General features: G+C 48.7%; 1 protein-coding gene and 1 long non-coding RNA gene across 3 annotated transcripts in view; one reads left to right on the top strand and one right to left on the bottom strand.

The window, feature by feature from the left end:
* Positions 1 to 13,122, bottom strand: part of LOC125925954 (carboxyl-terminal PDZ ligand of neuronal nitric oxide synthase protein-like) — a 284,630-nt gene that overhangs the window by 138,987 nt on the left and 132,521 nt on the right. The gene's annotated exons all lie outside the window — the stretch shown is intronic.
* Positions 6,674 to 8,614, top strand: LOC125925963 (uncharacterized). Its single transcript, XR_007458955.1, has 2 exons — positions 6,674 to 7,409; positions 8,434 to 8,614. It is a non-coding gene; the product is annotated as an uncharacterized LOC125925963 (long non-coding RNA).

The raw sequence follows: 13,122 nt of genomic DNA on the forward strand, positions 1-13,122 counted from the left end.
ATTAACATTTTTAAAAAGGTGGTCTCGTGGACTTGGCCTTCTAGACCAAACCAGCATAAAGCCGAGGGTCAGAACCCAAGAGAATCCCACAAAATGAGCAAGTCCCAGAAACGGTCTTGCAGCCGTGTCATCAGAACCGAGCCCCCTGCCCCACGCAGCACAAAAGATTCCCCATTTCAGCTTCCCTGAGGAGAAAAAAGAACCTCTACCTTTGCTGACAGAGCAGAGGGGGTAAAACGCACTCTTACAGAAGAGGCAAAATAAATCACCTCCAGTAACTAACGGCCTTTTAATTCCCTGGTCCCCACGAGGAAGAAAAGAAATGAACAAAGACCAACACTCCGAGCAGCTTTTAACGGCAACGGCGTAAGCACCTTCTCTTATCCAGAAATTCAGAGATTGAGGTTTCTGCCACCGGAGGGACTCCTGGTCGTGAGTCTTCAAACTCAGCGTGACAGAAGTGTCGTACCTTTACGACGCTAGGTTCGCGCGCTTGTTGGAGACGACGTCATCTGTCTCTGAAATGGTGACCAACTGCGACTCAAGGGCCTGGGCCCCCACAAGCCTCTGTGCTGTGAGAGCACAGACATTAGGTAAACGAACTGTGTGCTCATTGAAGACGATCTGAAAACACGGAAGTGTATGAAGAAGAAAGCCAACAGCCCAGTGCTACTTCCCACGGTAACCACTGGGTTGTTTTGGTTTTCTTTTTTAACGTTTATTCATCTTTGAGACACAGAGAGAGACAGAGCATGAGGGGGGAAGGGGCAGAGAGAGGGAGACACAGAATCCGAAGCGGGCTCCAGGCTCCGAGCGGTCAGCACAGAGCCCGACGCGGGGCTCGAACCCACAAACCCCGAGATCATGACCTGAGCCGAAGCCGGACGCTCAAGCTCAACCGACTGAGCCACCCAGGCGCCGCACCCCCCCCCCCCACCAGGATAACCACGGTTAATGTTTTAGTGCATTTCCCTATCCTTCCTAACACACCGGTTTCTGTTTTGAGTTTTCTTGCTGTTACAAAATGGACATTCTATTCAGGTGAATTCTACATGCCACTTGACCTACATCATAAAAGCTCCCCCCGCCCCAATTCTTGCAACTTAGGAGAACATCAATCTTCCATTATGTGGCCACGTAATTATTATAATTATGTGCTAGTTATCCATTTATAGCATCGAAGTTCCAAATCCACAATGCTACCACAGGCTTTCTCTCTGATACTGGAGCTGGACCCTGCAAATTGTGCTACCCACCACGGTAGCCGCCAGCCAAACACAGCTGAGCGTTCGACACATGGCTGGTGTGAACAGAGTTGTGCTCTAAAGTACAAAACGCACACCAGATTTTGAAGAATTAGTACAAAAACATAAAGTACCTCGATAATCTTATACTGATCACATGTGGAAATGCTATTTTAGATATACTGGCTTATCAAAATTAATGCAACCCGGTTCTTTTTGCTTTTTTATTTTATTTTATTTTATTTGTAGGAGAGAGAGAATGAATCCCAAGCAGGCTCTCCGCTCAGCACTCAGCCTGACACGGGGCTCGATCCCACGACTCTGGGATCCTGACCTGAGTTGAACGACTCTGGGATCCTGACCTGAGTTGACATCAAGAATCCAAAGCTCAGTCGATTAAGCTACCCAGGCGCCCCTGGTTTTGTTTTTTCAAATGTGGTCACTAGAAAAATTTAAATCACATATGTGACTTGCATTCTATTTCTACTGGACTCAGCTGCTGGGAACACTCCTCTGCCAGCTGGCACAACGTTGGTCTCGTCAGTAGAGGGTGCTGGAAGGACACCGTGGTAAGAACGGTTTCTCTTTGAGGTTCTAGTGCTTTTGTTCTTGCTTCCCTGACACAGCAGGCGACTTCCTGGCTCATGGAATGTGGGAGGCTCTGTGGCATATACCCTCCCCTCACCAGTCCTGCTGGTGCCCCAGTGACCTCCCTACCACCCGGTGGCTCCCCCCCACACACACACAGACACACACATACTCTCTCTCAAGAAGTCTAAATCTCAACTTTGGGGGACTCTCCTTCCTAGCTGATCCTTCCTTGAATATTCTCCCTTAGCCCTACAGCTAGAAGCTGCTCTTGTATTCTGCAAAATTCTCTCTACCCCTCTTATACTTAGTTCTCATATACTACTTAATTTTTTCTTAAGCTTGCTTATTTTGAGAGATAGCACGCGAGGGAGCACGGTGTGGGGGAGAGGTGGGAGGAGAGAATCCCAAGCAGGCCCTGCTCTCCGAGTGAGGAGTTAGATGTGGGGCTGGAACTCACTGTGAGGTTATGATCTGAGCCACCCAGGCGCCCTTAGTTAATAATTCTTTATATTAAATTTTCCCTGGTCAAATTAACGGCTTGGTTTCTGTCTCCTGACTGGCGCCTACACAGATAAAGTAGAAGTCACTGTCAGACTGCCGGCGGGGCTCCCAACACTTGCTACGTGCCTTCCACTCACCTCCGTCCGGTCTTTTCTCCAGTACGATCTTCCCTCTCCCCCACTGTCTATTCCCTAAAGGCAGAAATGCTTCCCGCTGCACCACCACCCTGTTACCATCACTTGGGGAGCATCTGAAGAGCTCCAGTTAGTAAGTCAATCAAGAGAAGGGGCACCTGGGTGGCTCAGTCAGGCGTCCGACTTCAGCTCATCTCGCAGTTTGTGAGTTCAAGCCCCGCGTCAATTCTGTGTCTCACCCTCTGTCCGCCCCTCCCCTGCTCATGCTCTCTCTCTGTCTCAAAAATAAATAAAAATATTTTTTAAAAAACCTTTAAAACATAAGTCAATCAAGAGCTATGCCTTGTATTCATGCAGCAAATATTTACTTAGCTTCTGTTACGTGAGGGTAGCATGCTATCGGGTGGAGGATGACTGTGGGAAGAAGGGAAAGGCCACACGCAGGAGAGACAGACAGACGGACGGACAGACGGACGGACGGACGGAGGAAACAAACTGTGGCTTCAAGCACCTACCAGCCAAGCCAATAAAAATAATGGATGCTACAAATCACTATAATATAAAACAACAGGGAAGTGAATAATTACAAAAACAAAAGCAGCCACTAATCCACTCTGGGTGCCCCAACGGGCCACAGGAAAATACATATAAAGGAAACAAAAAGAACTTTTTGGAACTGGCTCTCCTCACCCCAGGCTGCCCTCTCCCCTCTAGACACCCAGCCAGCCTCTTCTTAATCAAAGGTTCTGCTCTTCATCATTAGCTCTGGATCTGTGTCTGCATAGACCTGGCCCCTCCTCTCACACTGGCCTCTGCCTTCCCTCCCAAGCCACGGGCAAGCTACACACCCAGGGACCCTCCTGGGGACAGAGGCATCAGAATCAGCGCCCGACCCCAACTTCACCCCAACTCCTATCATTGATAGAACATTATTACCTGCTCCCACAGAAATCGGAGCTCTAGAATTCCTAGGATTCTTTCTAGTAGATTCCAGTTCTCTGCTAAAGTTCTCCACCTCATCTTGTCCCTGAAGCTTACTCGTCACGGTTCTTTTCAAGTCCACGTGTGGCAGCCACAAGGCACCAAGATCCTGAGCAGGCCTATTTCTTCTGGGTTTTAGCTTGTTTTTCATCTGGTCGGACTCTCTAACCATCTGGTCACGTTTCTTTGACTGTCCCACGTCGTACAGGAAAAACTAGTGCGCTAACGTGAGGCTCTGGAAAACCTGATCTTCCTCCAGAGAGGAAGGATGTGCTTTTCGCAGGCAAGTAGCTAGAGAGGCACCACCTTGATCCAACCAAGCTGATCAGAAGCTAAGTGCCCACCTTGTAAGGGCTGGTCCACTTCCCGTTTGCCCTCGCTCCCAGCATGCAACCTGTCGGGGCTCCAGGCTCAAAGCAGGCGGTGTTTACCAGGACCCCTTGGTAAACTCCCCGTCTTGGGCAAGCCCTGAACCACAACTTGGGCGAGATCGCTGAAAGCCCTGTGTACCTATGTGGCCTCTGCCATAGGACAGCAAACAAGTGAGAGGAAGGTGGAGCCTAGTGTCGGGCTCACCTGTCCTTCCCTCTTCCCCAGGCCTCACGGCCTCAGCAGCCTCCAGACCTTCCTTGTGTACACACACACACACACACACAGTACTCCTGGTGGAAGGACTGGTGGGATACAAACCACTCGGACAAAACCAGGAAAACCCCAAGAAGCAAACAGCTGGCTGTATGCAGAGCTCCTCAGTCAAAACTCCAGGCTCTTCTCTGTTCAGACGTTCCAGCCCTTTCCATCTCTGGGCTGCCTCCCTTCTGTGTGCAAATGCATGGTTTCTTAGTTATACCCAGTCTGCGGTGGCCACCGTGTCTCAGTCCCCCGCCTTCCACCCTGAGCACAAACCTTAGGTTTGTTTTTTTTTATTTTAATGTTTATTTATTTTTGAGAGAGAAAGACAGTGTGCAAGGGGGGCAAGGGCAGAGAGAGAGGGAGGCACAGAATCGGAAGCAGGCTCCAGGCTCCGAGCTGTCAGCACAGAGCCCGACGCGGGGCTCGAACTCACGAGCCGTGAGATCGTGACCTGAACCGAAGTCGGACGCTTAACTGACTGAGCCACGTAGGTGCCCCACAGACCCCGTATCTGTGTTGGCGAAACTCCTGCTTGAATTTTGTTTAAAAACCTACGTTCATCTTCCCGGTGCTACGATGCCTGTAGTTATCTGCAATTCTATACACACACACTTTGAAAGACGTCTGCAGAGGGGGCGCCTCGGTGGCTCAGTCGGTTAAGCGTCTGACTTCGGCTCAGGTCATGATCTCACGGTTCGTGAGTTCGAGCCCCACATCAGGCTATGAGCCGCCGGCTCGGAGCCCAGAGCCTGCTTCAGATTCTGTGTCTCCCTCTCTCTTCCCCTCCCTGTCCACCATTTAAAAAAAATTTAGAAAAGAAAAAAGGAAGACATCTACAGAGTTGCTCCACTGCTCGAGTGGGGGGTGGGGGTGGGGGCTGCTGGGCTGCTTCCTGTCTCTCAGGGACATGGTTTTCCTGGAATTTTGTTTGCAAACTCATCTTGGGAGTCTTCCCTCCTTATTTGCTTCTGCTGACAGCAAGGCTGGGCCTTGCCCTATCGGATATGCAACCGTGAACGAGGCTGGAAGGCAGGCTTTTAGGAACTTCTCCTTTATGGACAACAAAATGCAGGATATCAGTCATATCTGTGGTGCCATACAGTCCGGGTCCCATCGCTGAGGACCACCATGATGTGATGCCTCCAGTGTCCCAGCAAGGACCACGGCCCTAACGCCACCTTCCTGCCGGAGTCGGGTCCTGCTCTCCCGCCATGTGTTAGAGGCACTGACACCCTTTTCTGGGGCCGGCTGTGAAGTCTGAGACATCACCACCAACCCCGCTTCCACTCCTGGTCCAAAAACTGTCCCCCTCTTGGTTTTGAATTCAATTATGTTTAAAAAAAAAAAAAAAATGTTTCCATGTGTTTGGGACAGAGGAGAGACCGTTCTCAATCTGTTTACTATATTTGTAAAAAGTCCACAGAGAAATGTTAATATGGCCCTCTTAAGTATTAAAAAACTTGCATTCTTTTTAAAAATGCTATAAAGGGGCACCTGGGTGGCTCAGTCGGTTAAACATTCGACTTTGGCTCAGGTCATGATCTCGCGGTTCGTGGGCTCAAGCCCTGCATCAGACCTGTGTCTCCCTCTGTCTCTCTCTCTGCCTCTCCCTGCTCGTGCTTTCTCTCAAAGATAAACAAACATTAAAAAATTTTTTAATGTTATAAATTTGTTAATATATACATATACTTAATGACAAATGCATAGGAAAAAGAAAAGACCAGGAGCATACAGTCTGTTAAGTGTTAAATGATAACTCTGAGGGGCACCTGGGTGGCTCAGTTGGTTGAGCGTCTGACTTTGGCCAGGTCATAATCTCATGGTTCATGGGTTCGAGCCCCTCGTCGGGCACTGTGCTGACTGCTCAGGGTCTGTGTCTCCCTCTCTCTGCCCCTCCCCCGCTCGGATTCTGGCTCTCTCAAAAAACGAATAAACATTTAAAAACAAAAATGACAACTCTGAACATTAGATAATTTTACTTTTGGCTTAAACACATTTTCTGTAATCGTGAATATGGTGTCCAGGATGTTTTTCTTGAGCGCACAACCCAAAGGGAAATGAATGATACAATTTCAGGCAGTTTGAGATGCCCCCCCCCCCCCACCTCCCTGCTCACAGCCCCCAGACAAATTGGCCCTTGAGGGCGGACAAGCTACTGGCCTACGGGAGAAAAGAGTTAAGAGCAGAGGCCAGGCCTGTCGTCAGAGGCTACTAAAGAGGGGAGGATTTAAGAGCTCCCTGAGGACAGCACCAGCTTAGAAAGACACAAAGTGCTAATGGGCATATTTATCACTCCCTCCCTAACGAGCACAGACCTCAGGAAGAAATACAGCCTGAAGGAGGGAAAGTGAGCTGAATCAGCCTACGGGAGAAAGTAAGCACAGAAGAAAGCTAACAATCTGAAGTTAGTAACGGCTTCAACACAACTTCCATAGAAAGGCCTTCCCGACGCCCCCAAACTACAACAGGGTGCTGGTAGGTTCCCACCACGCCTCTTACTATTTCGTCACTGCACCTGTCACAATTCACAAGTTCATGAAACTGCGACAATGTTCTGGGTGTATTTAGGTCCCCGCCCGCCCCTCTGCGCAAGCCCAGGAACTCCAGGACCCTGTGTATCCCCTTCCCTGCTGAAGACCCCAAGCCCAGTAAAGTTCTCTTAAATGAATGCTGCGTACAAGCAAAAACATTACTTTTAATATTCCTTGTTGCTAAGCAAACTTCATGTACCTTCATTTTGTGAAAAGAAAATAACCCGAGCCATTCGTGGTCTCTGGCTAAAGTAGGGGTGACTCCGGGGCCTCATCTACCCCAGGGACACGCTTAGTGATCCAAGGTGCCAGCGGAAGGCAGACAGCACAGGGAAGTCACCGCCCTCTCCCCCTTCAAGCAGACAAGACAGCACAGGTGGCAAACTGATAACCTTAACCTGGATTAGCTGGATCCACAAGAGTGAAAATTTTAAGGAAATGGAAGGCGAGACATCCTGTTTGAGGCACCTGTGGGTCCTTTAATCCTCTTTAGAAAAGCACAGGCACATCATCATGCACGCAAAGTGTTCCCACACACACAGATCTGGTCTCTTTACACACCCTGTCTGAACAGGGAGGCCCTGCAGGGAGGGACTCTGCCCAGTTTACAGGCTGGGGAAGGTAAGCGGAGCCCAGAGGGACAACTGGGCCGGAGCACCCGCTGTGGGAGCCGCAGCCCTGATCTACGGAGCCCGGAACAGGTTGAAGGAAGAGGAGGGACAGACCAGAAAGGACACCTCTCTCATGATTACTTGTGCTTTGTGTTGGGACAACAGTCCAGGCCTTCGGGAAAGGTGAGCGCTTTGAATAAAATAAAACTAATGAATAAGAAATAAAGGGAGTGACCTCCTAACCTGACCCCAGGGTTCAGAAAACACTGAAGTCTGTGCTGATCATTATCCCTGATGGCTCCTGAGGGACGAGAATTAACATTTTGGTTTCAGCAAGGAGCGCACGGGCTCGTGGAGGGATGGAGAGTCATTCCTGGCTTCTGGGTTTCAGGTCTATCATTGGGAAGAGATCATTTCCAACGGGGAAACTGCTTAGAACCTTATTTTTCACTGAGATGCTTCTTATTGGACACTGACTTCTCTCCGTTTGAGTCTCCCCCAGGCCCTGCTGTTTTGCTCCTGACCCATTAGCCCCTGGCCTCCCTCTGAGAAGGTCACTCTGGACCTGTGGTCCCGTCCCGTGAACACCATCAGTCTTAGCCAAAGCCATGGGGAGGATGCTGGCCGATTCCTGGGGCAAGAAAGACAGCTGCCCTAACTTCTCTTTCTCTCCCACCTTCTGCCAAAGTTTCTCTGGATAAAGTCAGGTTCAGGGGATGGGTCCAGAGCATCGCTCCTGTCTTCCTATTCCATATACTCTTCATATTTTATTTTGCTTCGGTTTTTGTTAAAGCAAAACTTTCTTTCAGAAGGACCGTCCCTCTTCCTGTCACAGCAGCCTACCTCCAAAACAACACATACTTTTCTCTTTGACCTTTCTCGGGGCTCCCAGGGTTCCAGTTCTAAGACCGTGTACTTAGAAAGCTCAACAGCCTAGGGGCGCCTGGGTGTCTCAGTCGGTTAAGTGTTCAACTCCTGTTTTCGGCTCAGGTCATGAGCTCACGGTTTGTGAGTTTGAGCCCCACATCTGGCTCTGCGCTGACAGCACGGAACCCGCTTGGGATTCTCTTTCTCTCTCCCTTTCTCTCTCTGCCCCTCCCCCACTCACACGGTCTCTCAAACTTAAAAAAAAAATACTAATAAACTCATTAAAAAAAAAAAAAGCTCAACCACCTTGAAAACCAAATAATGCCCTTGGTTTCCACAGGCATGTTTCCCCTGCTAAGTTATTGTTCTTCCAAAGTCAAGCCTCCACCAGAGAAGAAAAGAATGTGCAAATGTCAGAAGCAGGCAAAAACTGCCAGAATACAGGCAATTCTAAAAATCAAACAGTGCCTTCAATGGAGAGGCAGGCAATAAATACATGAATGAATGAATGGTCTCAAGAATCAATCCTCACCTTATTTCCTGAGTGGGTCCCTGGGCTGCACACATCCCAAGCCTCAAAGCTGTCTACTGTGGACTGAGAAAGGTATTTTTGTTCCCCCTCCTCTCGCCTCCAGAAACACTCTGAGATCATGAATGGAAGGTGTTAGGAGTGCCGACTTTGTTAATTACAAGGTAATGATTCTACTTCCTTTAAACCTGCAAAGTGCCGGGGAGTACAAATTAAAAGCGTTTAAACTTCCTAAAAGTGAACTTAGAGATTGTCTTTAGTAGAGTAACTCTCTGGTTAAAAAAAAAAAAAAAGAAGAAGAAGAAGAAGATGCTCTCCAGGGCACCCAGGCACAAGTGAAAGGTGCCTTTTGGATTCAGAAATAAATTTTGTGTGTGTCACGTAACCACGTGTGGCACTGAAACGTTTACCTTGAGTTTGTCATCTCAGGTTCCTTTAAGGTCCCACCTGCAAATCGGCCACAGTACAAACGGGAAGCAGGGCCTCTGCACTGCAAAGCTCTGAAATTTTAATAATTTCCTACATGCTACTCAGCTATGACTATTAAAGGAGACGCACTTAGATGATTCATAAAGAAAATATTTATGAAAACAATTACAAGCACAATTAGGAATTTTTCTCAGAAATCTCTTAATCACTGTTTAATTGAACCCTGATCTCAACATCAGATTTTTATTAAACTTGTTTCTGTGCTTGGGGCGCCTGGGTGGCTCAGTCAGTTGAGCATCTGACTCTTGACTTCGGCTCAGGTCATGATCTCACAGTTCGTGAGTTCGAGCCCTGCATCGGGCTCTCTGCTGGAAGCATGGAGACTGCTTGGGATTCTCTCTCTCCTTTTCTCTCTGTGCTTCCTCTGCTCCCATATGCTCTCTCTCTCTCTCTCTCTCTCTCCAAACAAATAAATAAACTTTAAAACAAAACAGTTTCTATGCTTTGACTTCGGAAAAACAACCCCTTTTGGACGCTTCTGCAAACATTAAGCTCGGCTTGACTCCAGAAGCCTTTGTGAGCCTGCTTTTCCTCAACCGTGGCAGTGCCTCAGCCCCTGCCCCCCATCCACTTTGGGGCAAGAAGGAAACTTCCCTGGGGCTGCTTTCAAATTACCACAGGACTGTTCTTGGTTGTTTTCCTGTCCTTTAACAAGTTTCTCTGCTTTCTTAATAGGAGACCAAGGGTGGGGGGGAAAGGCAGCTGGGGGAAAGTGTGGGGTTAGGGAGGTGGGCCGGTGAGCTACATGTCTAAGCTGAAAGCAAAAAATTTCATAAGTGGATTCTAAACAAGGTATCTTTTCACTGAACTCTTACCCAGAATAGGAACAGTCACAACGGTCTTGGATAGAATTTCCAAACCATTTTCTCAGAGATTCCACATCTCTTGTACTCAACATCCTTGATAAAATGTGGAGAAGTCTTTGAACGGAATGCTCAGGTGGTATTACAACCAATGAACAAGCTGGTGAGGCGACTGATGAGGGTCTACCGGTGGCTGCCAAAGGCCCAAATGAGGTACAGCGTGATCTGCAAGCACAGTGTCCTCACTCGGCCACACTCACGTTCTTCCACTCTCTCCTGACCTCCCCGGTCACGTGGGGCCTGCACCTCGCCCCAGGAACGCCAAGATCCATACCGACAAGGGGAATCACTTTTCTTTTCTCCTTTTGTTTTCAGTAGTTTCAGGTGCTCGCCATCACGATCAACAGGAAAATTAAGGAGTCCCCAAAGAGGTAAAACACAGCGTAGCCTCATGACCCCCCCAGCAAGATCGACTGCAATGGGCCGCCATGTTGGGCCGTGTGCCTGTCTGGCTTCGGAACTTGGGTGAAGAGTAAAAATCACAGCTGAGGCTGACGGACATCACATTTTCACTAAAATTTATCAAAACGAAAACAAAAACCCCTGCTTGGTGAAAGAAGGACCGATGTGCGCCTTTGGTAAATAGAACACGAAACCATCCCCATACTATACAGAATCCTGATAATGCAGGGGCCACCCACGTCATAATAAGCTCCTTAATTAACACCAGTCAGGTAAAAAGGGCTCTCAAATGTCCACTCATGCTTGAGGACGAAAGGTCTGAGAGTGGCCACTGTTAGCGTTCCTTGTTTATCACAATAATACTGCTCAGTACGGGGCGCCTGAGTGGCTCAGTCGGGTAACTGACCGACTCTTAATTTCAGCTCAGGTCACCATCTCATCATTCGTGACTTTGAGCCCTGCATCGGGCTCTGTGCTGACAGTGTGGAGCCTGCTTGGGATTCTCTCTCTCTCTCTCTCTCTCTCTCTCTCTCTCTCTCTCAATCTCTCTCTGCTTTTCCTCTGCTCTCTCTCACTCCCGCTCTCTCTAAAAAAACACTGTTCAGTCATACTGCAGAGGCTGAAATTAACAGCGGGCACTGAAGCAATTTGATAGTCCCTGAAACACTGGCACAGCCTCCAATTTAGCTATTCCGCATCTAACAAAAAGTATGTGGAAATACAAGGTGTGGAGAGACATACAATCACAGCCACTGCAACATTTCTTTATAAGAGAAAAGAATTTTTTAATTCACTGGGGGAATGATTATATTAATTACGACGTAATCAATACAATAGAACACTGTGAGGCTCTTAACAACGGAATGGGATTTTCTGTATACACAGGCATGAAAGGATGCCCACAATTTACCACAGAGTAAGAAGAAAAGCTGAGAAAGTATGTATTGTATGATCCCATTTCCCTTTTAAAAAAATCAGTAGCTGGCATTTAAAGGCTCATGTTCCAGTGCTATGTTAAATATTGACATGGTTTTTAAATTTAACATTACTAACAGCCCTAGGAGTTACTTAATATTCTCCATTTGAAAACAGAAGAAAGTCAGGCTTGGGGTGTAATGATTTGCTCAAGGTCAAAAAGCCAGTGAGCTGTGGGTCGGGCACTGACGTGTGTTATGTGCATGAAAAAAACAAGAAGAAATCAAAGATTCCCAGAGGTGTTAATGGTGATAAGCTCTCTAGATGGGAGAATGGAAAAGGCGATTTCATTGTCTTCGCTACAACGTGGATTTTTCCTTTTTCCCCAGCAAGAAATTCTAGTTATAAATTGGAAAAGAAGACAGAAAATCAGCAGGCCTTCAATGGGAGTCCCTGAATAGGCGAGCGCCATGCCGTCAGGCAAACTATCGCCTCAAAGACCAGTGTTTAAAGGGTTTGGATTGGTTTTTCCTGGAACAGAGCTCTGATGGGTCGTCAACCAATTCTGGATAACAAGACTCGTCATCCAAAAGACACATCGGAGTGGTGAATCGTATCAACTTTGACCCCTCCCCCCCCATTTGGCCCTAAAGATTCCAAGCATATGCAATACGTAACTAAATAAACACCCGTGTGGAACACGACAGCAGGCCCTTGGCACGAGGCCACAGGGAGAGGCTAGGTTTGCTTGATGAGGTTACCAAAGTGTGAGGCTTTAGAGCCAGCGTGGAAAACACTGACCAGAGCAACACAGAGGGGCTCACGGAAGCTTCTGTCCTTCAAAACGCAGCAAACACTGGGCCCTAGAAGAGCCACAGGAGCCTCCAAAGTCCAGATCACAACTTATCCATCTCCTAAGTGAGAAAACTAACTTCTAGCATCTGCCCTGTGTCTGTCTGGCCAGGCACATGGGTTCAATGTGCGCTCTGGTCACCTGTGCTCTGCTCACATGGTCCACCTGCCTCCACCCCCAGTTAAGACGCCCGCTGTCTGCGGCCACGGCCCAGACCCACGCAGGCCACACGGCAGGTGCTTCAGCTGGACACAAGCGAGGGCGGCCTTTACAAAGAAGGCAGAAACTTCCCGTCACCCGCTCACGTGCCCATGTGACAAGCAGACACGACTTCAGTCCCGTGTGGATGTGTCCCCTTTCCTGGGGGCACGGCAGAGAGAAGTTGCCTCCTGAAAGGTAAGGTTGCCAGCAGCAGGTTCCCCATCAATCCTGCCCTCAAGCAGCCACGTAATTACAGCGAGCCTGGCGATCCACAGAACAGAGCTTCAAACCTGTTATTCATAGAAGACGAGAGAAAACGTCTTTCTAGAAGGCTGCTGGAACCCAGTCCTGCCCACCAGAGGCGACGAGCCACTCTGAAAGTGCACTTGGTCTCCAGCGGCTCTCCCAGTGAATCCTTACTGCCCCCCACCTGTTTTCTCAAGAGACCAGCAATCGTAATCCTTTCAAGAGGAAAAGGATTCATCTGGTTTGGGTGGGGGAAAAAAGGAAAGAGATTCAAGGATGATGGAAGACCCAGGACCTTGATCCACAGCACGTGGGCAAAGAACAGGCAGGGGGGGGCGCCTGGGTGGCGCAGTCGGTTAAGCGTCCGACTTCAGCCAGGTCACGATCTCACGGTCCGTGAGTTCGAGCCCCGCGTCGGGCTCTGGGCTGATGGCTCAGAGCCTGGAGCCTGTTTCCGATTCTGTGTGTCTCCCTCTCTCTCTGTCCCTCCCCCGTTCATGCTCTGTCTCTCTCTGTCCCAAAAATAAATAA

Source organism: Panthera uncia, chromosome F1, assembly GCF_023721935.1.
Source record: "Panthera uncia isolate 11264 chromosome F1, Puncia_PCG_1.0, whole genome shotgun sequence".
Lineage (NCBI taxonomy): Eukaryota > Metazoa > Chordata > Mammalia > Carnivora > Felidae > Panthera > Panthera uncia.